The following is a 12,417-nucleotide window of genomic DNA, read 5'->3' as shown; positions in this document are numbered from 1 at the left end:
TGTATTTTATACAAAGAGGGATAGAGTACAAAAGTAAAGCTATTATCTTAAGTTTGTATAAATCATTGGTAGGCTGCAGCTGGAGTATTGTGTCCACTATACCACTGGGCCTATTTTACATTTTGGAATAGATCCATTCCTTTTTTTTATGAATCCATTCCATAGTTTTATGATGTATGCAATTGACAGGAAAGACTGGAAGAGGATGATTTGGAGCACATCTCAGTGAAGGTTGGTGCAATGAACAGCACCATAGTATACTGGAGTTCCTTTAAATAGGAGCATGTCCTTTGTCCATTATATGCTTCAGCCACTGCTGGCAAAACACTTGGACTAAAATAACTCTAATTTACACTGTAAATATTACTGACATTTATCAAAGTCCTCTGTCTGGCTATCGACGCCAACTGTATAGTCTCTGGAGGCTATAATATGACAACTAATGTACTATACTTGCCAACCCTCAGAATGTAAAACAAAAACTCAGCATTTTGAGGTAAGGAGACCCTGGAGTAATTATGAATAGCTTGCTCCTAGGCTGAAGTCCCACGTTCCAATTAGAATTGAAAGTAGAATATATAATTTCTTTGACCTGCCTAAGTCAAGCGATTTGAAGTCATGATGTATTTTATACATATGTACAATTGCATTTTTGGTAGCTTCTTGGTTCTTGGGAGAAGGACTGATTCCTGAACTTTGTTTTCCTCTTACCAGAAAGTCAGGGAGTGAAATTCTTCTTGCCATGAAGTGTAGCAATTTTGACCCTTCATCTCCTTTCCATGCCTTTCACTGAGATGCACAGTGTAATTATCATTTTCTATAGAATTTAGCGAATGATCATTGTTCATATAAAATACTAAGAGTAAGGTGCACAATTGCACAATGACAGGCCCAAATGTTTAATCAGTAACCTCAGCCACTGGACCAGATTGCATTGTTAAAAGGATTAACAAAAGGGAACAATGTGGATCTTGATTCAGAAATTGGTGAGTGGAGAGAGTACGATGAATGAGTGGAGCAGTTCAAGTAATTGAAGATGATGGCTGACAATCAATAACTGGAGTGCATTAGTTAAACTTCCTATCTTTGCTAAAGATGAGTGTAACCCAACAGATTCTATGCTTGCTTTATGGGATTGCATGACTATTCTGCTGTTTGGGGAGTCAAATGCAAGGATTATTATTATTATTATTATTTATAAACAGGTTTGAGTAATATCACATAGAACGACAACAACAACAAGAAGATAACATATGTATAGCCCTTTCACGTCGGGAGGACATCCCAAGGCGCTGGACAGAGTACAGCATTTCAGACCCGAGCTGGGGTCTACATAGACTGTACAGCACCAAAACTGGCCATGCCAGTGTTTATATTCCATAGGAGCCTCGACCCCACCTAATCCCCTCTTCCTATGTCCCTCTTATATCTCTGTATTCCATTTTCCCTCATGCATGTACCAAGTTTCATCTTAAATTTCTACTTCAACCACAGGTTTCAGCAGTAGGTTTCACATTATCAACACCCTTTGCCTGCTAAATTCTCTTACAGATCTGCTAGTGGTTATAGTTATGCCCCGTGTTTTCAACTCACCAGCAAGCCTATTTATGTCCACCTCGAATCCTTTCATTATTTTATCAACTCCGCTCTCAGTTTGAGCATTAAACACTTCATATACATTATCCACTATTTAATTAACAAGATTCAGACAGGACTCACGATTTTGTTATGTTATGAGGACACACTGAATGTCCTTGAATGTGATGCCAGTATTTCTTTATTTGCATTGCATCAGTGTTCTGTTTTAAAAAAAGAATTGGACTACTTGGATAATTATTACCAGTCATAATTGTACAATGTTCTCTTCTATTTTTTTCTGAAAAGTTCAAGGTGTTTTCAATGCAGTTAATCACTAAAAGATGGCAGTTGTACTGTACTAATTGGAATGGGTCTGTTAAACATTATTGTGGTCCACTGCAACTGCACATTTCAATGGAATGACAGCTTTTCCAAAGTTTGAAAATAACATTTCAAGACAGTTAAAAGTACATTGTGGAAATGATACAGGTTGCATAGGTCAGACAGGAGTCAGATTACATCATTAACACATTTTATTTTATAAACAAAAATGTATACACATTACTAGGGGCGCAATGGGTCTGTCTGTGAAATATCACCACCTGTTTAGTGCTTACAGTAGGATGGTTATGCTGTTGTTAACTCTGCCTTTGACATAATTACCATAAACTGACAGTTTTCGCTAATAAATCATGGCACAAATCATTAAATCATTGTGACTAATGACATTTTTATATTGCTTGAACAATTCCACATCGCTTCCAGAAGTGGAAAGATTCAAAGTGGGAAGGAAGCCTGATTTATATTTCCTGCTGCGAATTGTTGCCCTCAGGGGCTGAGGTGAGCTCTGTGCACACACAACAAAGTACATTCTCACAACATCACTAGCCAGCACCAAGTAGCAGTAATTATACTTGCATGTGGTATAGCACCAATAATGCCCAAATGTCTCAGAACACTTAATAATAATGATAATCCTTGCATTTGATATAGCGCTTTTCACGTCGGGAGGACGTCCCAAAGCGCTTCACAGAACACACTGTAAAGTGAATTTACTGTATATTTGTGGGCGAACGCGGCAGCCAATTGCGCACAGCAATGTCCCACAAACAGTCGTAGATTGAAAATGACCAATTTATCATTGTTTTGTTTTTGGAGGGATTATTATTAGGCTCTGTGTGGAGTAAACTTGCCCAAGGTTTTGCCCTGCCTGGAATTGAACTCAGGTCTCTCGCTTGCAAAGCGAATGCTCTAACCACTGAGCTACAGGACTCCACAAGCAGAGCCTTTCATTTTATAAGTAATCACTGTATTGTAGTGACTGTATTTGTTGGCGAGCGCCGCAGCCAATTTATATACAACAATAACCTAGAAACAAGCACAAAGTGAATGACCAATGTATGTTTTATCTCAGGGATTGTTAGCCAAGATCTGGCTAACAAAGTACCAGAGAACCACACACCAGAAGGAGAAGTAATTTGATGTAAAATGCCTAATGGTTGCCTCCCCAGAACATATAAACTTAGTTTTCAAGAGTCTAGAAGTATGCTAGCTGCATTCCAAATGTGGAGATGGTTTCAGGAATCGAAGAGTAAGTGAAAATGTTTTATTTATTGGGGTAAAATCTGCAGCATTCCATGATGTGTTCTTGATAATAATTACCACAAACAGTATTATAAAACATTGCAAATTTCAACCCAATGCATCCACTTACAGTTTTTTGCTTCAAGAGTAATATTGATATAACTATAACAAAGTGTCTAAAAACATGGAAATCTTTAATGCAGCTTGTTAGGTGGCAGAATGTAGAATCAGTCTTACACAGTCTTCAATATTAATATCAATTTTAGCCATGTTGTTCTGGTGGAGTTGCTCAAGGAAGATCGTAATAGTAATAATAATCCTTGCATTTGTTATAGTGCCTTTCAACAACAACATTACATTTGTATAGCGCCCTTCACGTCGGGAGGACATCCCAAAGCGCTTCAAAGAATTTTACTGTGAAGTGGAGTAACTGTATTTGTGGGTGAATGCATTGCAATGAAGGAAAAAAAAGAAAAAGTCAGAGATTATGCGGTTTTGAGGATAATCTCATACACTGCCCAGGAGCCAGGTCACAGTGGAAATGATAGAAGGTTAGACAATAGGTTACCTCCCAATAGTCATCATCTTTAACCTAGAGCGATTGGTCAACAATACTTACTGAACGGGGTAAGAGCAAAAACAAACAGATTTCTGATCCATCTCACTCCAATCAAGTCTATAATTGGTAGAATCATCATAGAATCCTGTTATGGAACAAAGGCAGACCTTTAGAATAATAATAATCCTTGTATTTGTGATAGCGCTGTGTCATGCCATCGAGATATCTCAAAACTCTGTAACATGAAGTGACTATGTACCTTGTGGCTGAACCTGGCAGACAACTTGCAAGCTATAAACAGCCAAGGATGCTGATAAAAGCTAGAACCAAATTATTTTTTAAAAGATTTAAAAATGCAATTTCCTTCATGTTTTACTTTCCCTTTATCTTTGGAAGGTAATGACTCACACTGGTTCTAGGGGAACCCTCTAGTATCTCACCATTCTTAAAATGTATAGTAGACAGAGTGTATCAGAAGACAATTAGACTTTGTCTGTGTATGTACTGTAGGACTGTCGAGACCTGTCGGATTCTATACAATTTAAATAGCTTATAACAAAGCATGATCTAAAGTCGCCACCAGTCAGCAATTCCTTACCAAGATCACCAATCACAGGACAGGAGAAATTACTTGTGCAATTTCGAGCTAAACATTGACTTCTGGGCCATCAGGATACTGTGGATGTCACATGTGAAAGCATTTCCTGCACCTTTCGGCTGTGTGGCATGCAAGAAGTGACATTGGTGGTGACCTGATGACCCAGAAGTAAGCCATTGTTTAGGGCACTGGAAGCCGGCTGAAACCAACAGAGCACCTGCCTTATGTGAACCCACCTTATATATGTACGCACACATGTGGGTTAACTCACATAAACTGCATCAATAGACAATCTCCAGCCACTAACTTGACATCCAATCTTCAATTCTTAATGTTAACAATAATGTTAAATAATGTTGGATGGGACTCATCCCTGCTCCATAATAAACAAAGCATTAAAACACTCACTTACTTAAAGCGTGGTTTGGACTTCTCAGCTCACCACCTGATGGGAAGCTCTTGAGACGCTATTTTGACACAGTCACGGGAAGTTGTCCCACAACTGTCTGCCAGGTGCTAGTGCATTTGGCCCACGATCCACACCACCAAGGTACTGAGGGGAGCCAGCAGCAATACCAGTCTTCAATCCAGCAGGAAGCTTATTGATAGGAATGTCTGAATAGTTGAAATAGCCCATTCATTCAAGGAAATCGACATGGAAAATGAAATATATTAACGAGAATGTTGTTTATATGGAATGCTACAAGTGGTTAAGAAAGTAATACAATGATACATGATGAGGGAGGACAAAACAAATAAAACAAAATGTCCCGTGTGAATGCACCAATCTCAAAACAATTAAAACCATTTGAGAGGACAGCATGCATGATAAACTGTATTGTATTGAGCTGCAATGAAAAGACAGCAAATCCAAAAATGATACACATGATGCACAAAGTTAAACAGAACTTGATATAATGATGAGAAATATGTTAGGTGATCTTGGCTTTCTTTAACATTGCAGGAGGTTAAATCTCCAACACCTGTGTTCTCTTTCAGAATTTCTGTCCTCCTTGTCATGTTTGCTACCTTTTGTGTTTCCCTGAAAAGCAGAGCAACTCATACAGGTTAAGAGGCCTTGAAGGGAACGGAAACAATAAGCCAGCTTTCTGCGAGTGAAGATGTTATTATGAAGAGCTTTGTGAAAATGTAACATGGAGAAAAACTTCACTGTCAAACCATTGTATGAGTGAAATGTGCTCACTGGGAGCACTAATCTAGTTGGGCCCAAAGAATTCAAAATAGGACCTCTAAATGGAAGCTAAGAGATAGAAACCATCTTAGATTTGCTTGTTACTATTTGGCCTTCGGACTTAGATTGTGGTACTAAACCTAGAAGTAAGAGTGCAGATTGATTGTGGGATTCAGTGATCTTGTTCATTGACCTCAGGGAAAGTCTCCTCTGTCTGTGATTTTTTTTTGATCAAACGAGTGTCTGACCCATGCAGAAACCCATCATCAGCATACAAACCTGACTGAGAGTTTCACATATTCATGCCACCCATACAATGAAATTGTGCTATGTCTGGAATGGAGTGGTGCACCTAGCCATTAGGGCTTTGGCTTGCACGGTTAACGGAAGCTGAGTGTGAGGAATCCCAGCCCTCATCTCTCTATGTCCTGCCAATGAGCCAGTCTGTTATCAAAAGTCCTTCAGAGCACTATGGACCCACCTGGCTCAATAATCAGATGACCAAGATTGCCACAGAGGGTCAACTCGCTTCCGATATTCCATTGCTAGACACGTCACCTTGGAACCAGATCAACGACAGAGTCCCCAATTTGAACTGCTCCGGGACCCTAGCCCGCATGAAGGGCACTATATAAATGCAAGTGGTTGTTGTTGAATTACCACCCGAAGAGTGTAGTCACTTGTTGGACATTTGACAAGTTCAGGTTTGAGCCTTCGCTAGGAGTATAGCAGATACTGGGAAATCCTGATGGTGAACAGCATAACTCTGTATAATAGTTTTAAAGTTTGTATATGAAACAAATTAGAAACTCAAATTAGTTCCTAATAATAATTCTTGCATTTGATATAACGACTCATCACGTATTTGAGATGTCTCAAAGCGCTTCACAGAATATACTATAAAGTGAATTGACTGTACATTTTGTGAGCAAAATACAGCAGACAGTTGTAAACAGCAGCATCCCACAAACAGTCTTGGATTAAGTGACCAAATAATTATTAATTTTTTGGGGGGAAGGGTTTATTACCCCTGAAACAACGATGTGACTAACAACTGGGTTCCTATTTACTGCAAGGAAAACTGAGGCATGTGGAGTAAGAAAACTTTGCCAACAATTCGCCCTGCCCGGGAATCGAACCCAGGTTGTCTCACTTGCGAAACAAGTGCTCTAACCACTAAGCTACAGGACTCCCAGTGGGACCATAGTATAGAACTTCCCCTCAACTGAGACTAATATGCACATGCATGTTCTGCTGCCACCCCTGTCCCAAGATGTCCCCCTTCCCCACCCTCAGCTCTGATGCCCTGTCAAGCACTTTGGGACCTCCTCCCGATGTAAAAGGCACTATATAAATATAAATTGTATTGCACGACTCTAAGTCAAAGGGTTGACAAGATGACTGGTGTTGGAAATGGAAAACGTCACCCTGGTGTGATAGGGGGTATTCTTATTAGTCTAAGGGACTTTGCTAGCAGAATTCAGGAAAGCCCTAACCCATTCTATACCTGATCTGTCTGAAATGGGACAACCTGCACACAGTTCCTTTCACGTAGAATGAACTTAAGAAAGTGCTTAAGAGTTTTCCATTTCACAGTGGATCACCCTTGAACACAAACATGCCCACAAAAGGTAGTTCAGCTTCCTCTTGTAGCGGAGAGCAGCAGTATAGCTCTAGTTGCACTGACAGTGTTTATGACTCCAATTTTTAATGAGTGAAAGTAATATATCCGAGCAATACCAGAAACAAAGAGAACCAAAGGCTATTGTTTTCATTATTTATACAATGTTCTTGTGATACAGTAGAAGCTCCCTAGGGTGCAATCACCCTCATGAACTTCCATTAACTGAAGTAGCCACTTTATGAACAAAGAGGTTTCTGTTTCTACAGTTTTCCTCATTTTATATGCAACATTACATTCAACCGATTAAAACGTAAAACTAAAGGAGAGGTGCACAAATTCACAATAGCTGCAAATGTGCGCAGGCCTTGCAGGAAGTGATGTTGGCAACGTTCTGATGATGTGGGAATTGACCCTTTTAGTTGGCATGGGAAGCTAAATCGGCTGACTTATTGGGTCATCAGATCTTTGCCGATGTCACTTCCCATGCAATAAGTGTGCAGGAAGTGACCTTGCTGGTGACCTAAGAACTCGAAAGTCAGCCATTTTAGCGCAAGATTGGGCCAGAATGCAGGAAATGAACAGACCAGCTGAGTGCATGTGCAGTGACTTAGATCGTCACTGTAAATGAGTTATAACTGAATCTGTGCTATAAAGAAGTGCATTGTAACAAAACCATATTGTACTTGACTACTCAACTTATTGTTGTTTATGGGACATTACTGGCACAGTTCAGTTGCCACATTTGCCTACATAACAACAGTCATTTATTCATTTCTAATCAATTACATTTGGAAAAGTATTTTGAGATATTTATTTTATGTGAAAGAGGGTCAGTAAAAATGAAAGTTATTATTATAGTATTATTAATTTAGAAAAATGGTGTAGTTTCATTTTCCTACAAATTATGGGGTATTTTGAAAATAGTAAAATGTTTATTTTGTGGCGCACACTATACTTAAGAATGTAGAACATAAGAAATGCTAGCCAAAAAAAGATCAAGGTCCATCTAGTTCGCCTTCCTGGCGGTCAAATGCACATATCTCCCAAACTACCTATGTACTATATCCCATAATGTTATTTCCTAAAAGAAAACTATCTAATTTGTGTTTGAAAGAATCAACACTTCCTGCTTCAACCGACTCCCTAGGGAGCCTGTTCCACAGGATCCCTATTCGCTCGCTGAAATAGTGTTTGCGTAGATTCATTCAGAATTTACCCCTCTTCAATCACAGGCTGTGTCATATGGTTTTGCTATTCTGGGCAAGCTGAAACAGCCGTCATGATCTATATTGTGTAGCCCCTTTAGAATCTTAAAGACAGCAATCATGACACCTCTCAATCTTATCTTTTACAGCGTGAACATGTCCAATTTACTTAGTCGCTCCTCATAGTTTAGTCCTTCCATTCCCTCAATCATTTTGGTTGCCCACCTCTGTATCTTCTCGATTTATCCAATATCCTTTTTGTACTGCAGCGACCAGAACCGTACACAGTACTCTTAAGTGTGGTCTCAACAAACATTTATACAGTGGCAGGATTCGCCCAGTATTTCGGTTTGCTATTGATCTTTTGATACATCCCAACATCTGGTTTGCTTTACTCACACAGAGCATTGTTGGGAGAGCTTCAATTTATTGTCAATCAGGACACCCAGGTCCTTTTCATTTTCCATACATATTACTTTCCTTCCATTCAAATAATAGTCCCTTCCAGGATTTTTAGTCCCCATATGAGGTACTTTACATTTCTCCACATTGAATTTTATCTGCCACTAATCTGCCCAATTCCCAAGTATGTTCAAATCCCAAGTATGACTTGATGTGTTATTTGAATTATATTACAGTAAACTACTGATAACTTGTCAATCCAAGGGAAAAGGGCTCAGTGGCGAGTTAATTAAATTCCTAATTAAATGCGGCCAGGAAATATATAGTATGATGACTTAAGTGGTAGTGACAAGTTAAGCCAGGGTCGAGTTAGAGGAGTTTACTGTAATCATAAACCTTGCATTTGATATGGTGCCTTTTATATCAGGTGGACTTTTCAAAGGATTTGCTGGAATGCATAGTGACTGTGGATTTTGAGGTAGTCAATTTGCACCCATGAAGCAAATGACCAATTTTATTTGGGGGAATTGTTGACTAGCAGAAACTTCTTTTTTTTTGAATAATGCCATGGAATCTTTAATGTTCACTTGAACAGGCAAATGGGACTTCAGTTAATGTTTCATCTGAAGGAATTTGACAATACAGCAACCCTTTCCCAAGCACTGCATTGGGGAGCCTGGCTCAGCATGGACTATGTGATTCAAAGTCCTGTTATAGAATTTGAATTAGGAAACTTCTGAAATGAAAGGTGAGAGTGCTGCCAACTGACCCAGGCTGTCACCTAAACTAATTAATCTAAATGCAGTATAATTTTGTTCATTATTCTGTTGACAGATTAACAGTCACTTAACAACACTAAATCTCTATAATTTTCTCTTGAATATAATACTGCAATAGCAGTAATTTAAGTGTTGAAAATGTGGCTTGTTTTAAGGCCTAATTGTATGCAGTTTCTTAAAACTTTTAATTTTATATTTTAATTAGAGATGCCTTTTTATTCTGGATCTCAGAGTAGCTTTTAATATCTTTGCTCCCCAGAGACTCACAGTGCTCCTTTCAAGTTTTCACAACCAGCCTGTGTCTATTTGAGTTGAGAGGTTCTGTTTTTCTCAGTTGCAACATTGGACCCACCCAATTCTCAGCGTTGCAACTATAAATAGGCCAAAAGGAATAAAATTGTGTCATTAAGTCATTTCACCCTCCAATTGAAATCACTAAAGCTTCATTCACATTAAGTTGACTAGAATTATAAAAGGTCTGTTGAATATAATTTTATACTACTTTCCAGGTTAATAGATTCTATTATGAGTTTAATTGGTAGCCTGAAGTTGTTTCACAGTTTACGTTACAGAATCCACATAGTGGGCACTTCCACATAGAATTACCTCAGTCATACAGCTTTATAACAGATAATAGCCAGTAATAAGTTCACTTTGAGATGAAGGCTTTAAATGAGTCCTTAACTTCATAAAAATCTATGTGCCGGTAGGTACTCAATAGTTCATCTGAGTACAGTTTTATTTAATGAGACAGTTAAACTGCAAGCAAAACAAGGCTGATAAGCAGTTTGGGAGGTATGAGCTGTGAGGAATGATTAGATAAGGCAAGGTTTACTAACCTTGAAAGAGGAGTGTCAGTAGGAGTCTTATCTAGAGGTATACAATATGTCAGTGTAATTGAGAAAGTAACTCCAAAACAGTGTTTTCATATACACCAAGGTAACAACAGCAGCCTGCATCCTTCACATGGATGGTGGTGGACACCAAAGTGGGGGAGGGGTTTGGGGGGCTGGGGGGGAGAGAGCAGGAAATAGATAAGTAGATAGGTTGGTGAGTGCATGGGTGGGTAGGTAAGTAGAAAGTAGGTGAGGCATAGGGTTGAAAGAGAGTTTGCTGAGTGTACATGGCAAGCAGACGGGTGAGGCTGGCAAAGATCACATAGGTAGGGAGGTGCGAAGGCAGGAACGGACTTGTAGGTGAGGATGAGGAACTTGAAGTCAATCCACTAGGAAACAGGGAGTGAGTAGACCCTCTTGAAGACGGAACTGGTGAGCATGTAAAATTTTGTTTGGGTGGCAGAGATTTGGATGAGGTTGAGGTGGACCTGGAGAGGTTTGAGGGTATCTAAAAAGGTGACAAAGAAATGAAAAAGGGTTTCTTTCGTATTGGGCATGAGGTAGACACGTAGGGGCTGTTGTGATGAAAAAAGTGACCTGACTGAACATGTGCGTGAATAGAGACACTGTAATTGTTCAAAATATACAAAAAGTCATTGTCACAGATGCGTGATACTAACGTAGACATTTTGGAAAGCAATAGATTTATTTCACTTTTAAGGATTACAGCAATGCTAATGAGTGTTTCTGCAATGTAGGAAATTCAAAAAATATTGAATCCAAAAGAGAAGTGGCTGTGTCACTTGCTAGTAAAACAGTTTGGACTTAGTGAGTAAGTTAGAAAGGAAATAGGAGGAAATTTATCCTTGAACTTCTTGCCGTAGTGCCAGTTCTCAGTAGACAGGTTGTTTATAAATGCTCCCTCTGCTGTTCATTTGGGCCAATACCTTCTGATAATCTATCCTGTATAGTAATAAAAACGAAGTGTCTGTCTGTCTGTCTGTCTGTCTGTCTGTCTGTCTGTCTGTCTGTCTGTCTGTCTGTCTGTCTGTCTGTCTGTCTGTCTGACACTCACGTAATAACTGATTGATGTAGAGACATGATTTATATCTCATTGGAAAGGTGTTGCAACTGGCAGTGTCATGGGCATATTTGTTTAGGGAGGGGGATTGCTCTCCTATCATTGATGAGCTATATTAAAAAATGCTTTAATTAAGCCCAAAAATATGAGGAATGCATTGTATTCTGCAACTACATAGCAACAGAGGAAAGCACAAACCGTTTACAGAGATACATCTATATTCTGCAACAAATGTATGGCATTTTTTTCTGGTTTCCATGGGAGCTAGAATCCGCCCATGAGGAACAGGCAGAGAGAGGGGGAGAGCGAGAGAGAGACTGAGATAGTGACAGAGAGAGGGACCAAGAGAGAGAGAGAGAAACTACGGGAGAGACTGAAAGAGAGAGAGAGAGACTGTGAGAGAATATAGTATAAAGTGACTGTGTGTTTTGTAGGAGAGACAGAGAAAGACTGAGAGAGAGATAGACTGAGAGAGAGACTGAGAGAGAGAGAGCGAGACTGAGAGAGACTGTGAGAGAAAATATATTAAAGGAGTCCTCCCACTGAGTCTTCCCAAAAGGAGTCCTCCCAGCTGAGTATAGATAAAGAAGAAATGTCTGTCTGTGCATCAATATACATACCACATTAGATCTGTTGGTTGCAAGCGAAGCTGCAACGGGTACAGCTAGTGTACTATAATATCTCAAAGCACTTCACAGAATTTATTGTAAAGTGTAGTGACCTATTTTATATGCAAACCACAGCAATCAATTTGCAGCCAGCAATATCCAACAAGTAGCCAAGAACTTGCTTTTTATAGCAGCTTGTGACATCATATGCCCCAAGTGCTTTGCTGATATCCCTTAACTAATTTTTGGAGGCACAGGCGACAGTGATTTCATGCACAGCCTGGTCCCACAAGCAGTCGAAAGGTGAACAATCAATGTAAGTGGATGATTGTTAAGTCCCTTGGGATTGTTAACTGGTGACTATTCTCCTT

This window comes from Callorhinchus milii, unplaced genomic scaffold, assembly GCF_018977255.1.
Source record: "Callorhinchus milii isolate IMCB2004 unplaced genomic scaffold, IMCB_Cmil_1.0 Scaffold1, whole genome shotgun sequence".
NCBI classification, from domain to species: Eukaryota; Metazoa; Chordata; class Chondrichthyes; order Chimaeriformes; family Callorhinchidae; genus Callorhinchus; species Callorhinchus milii.
This window is presented reverse-complemented; position numbering follows the sequence as displayed.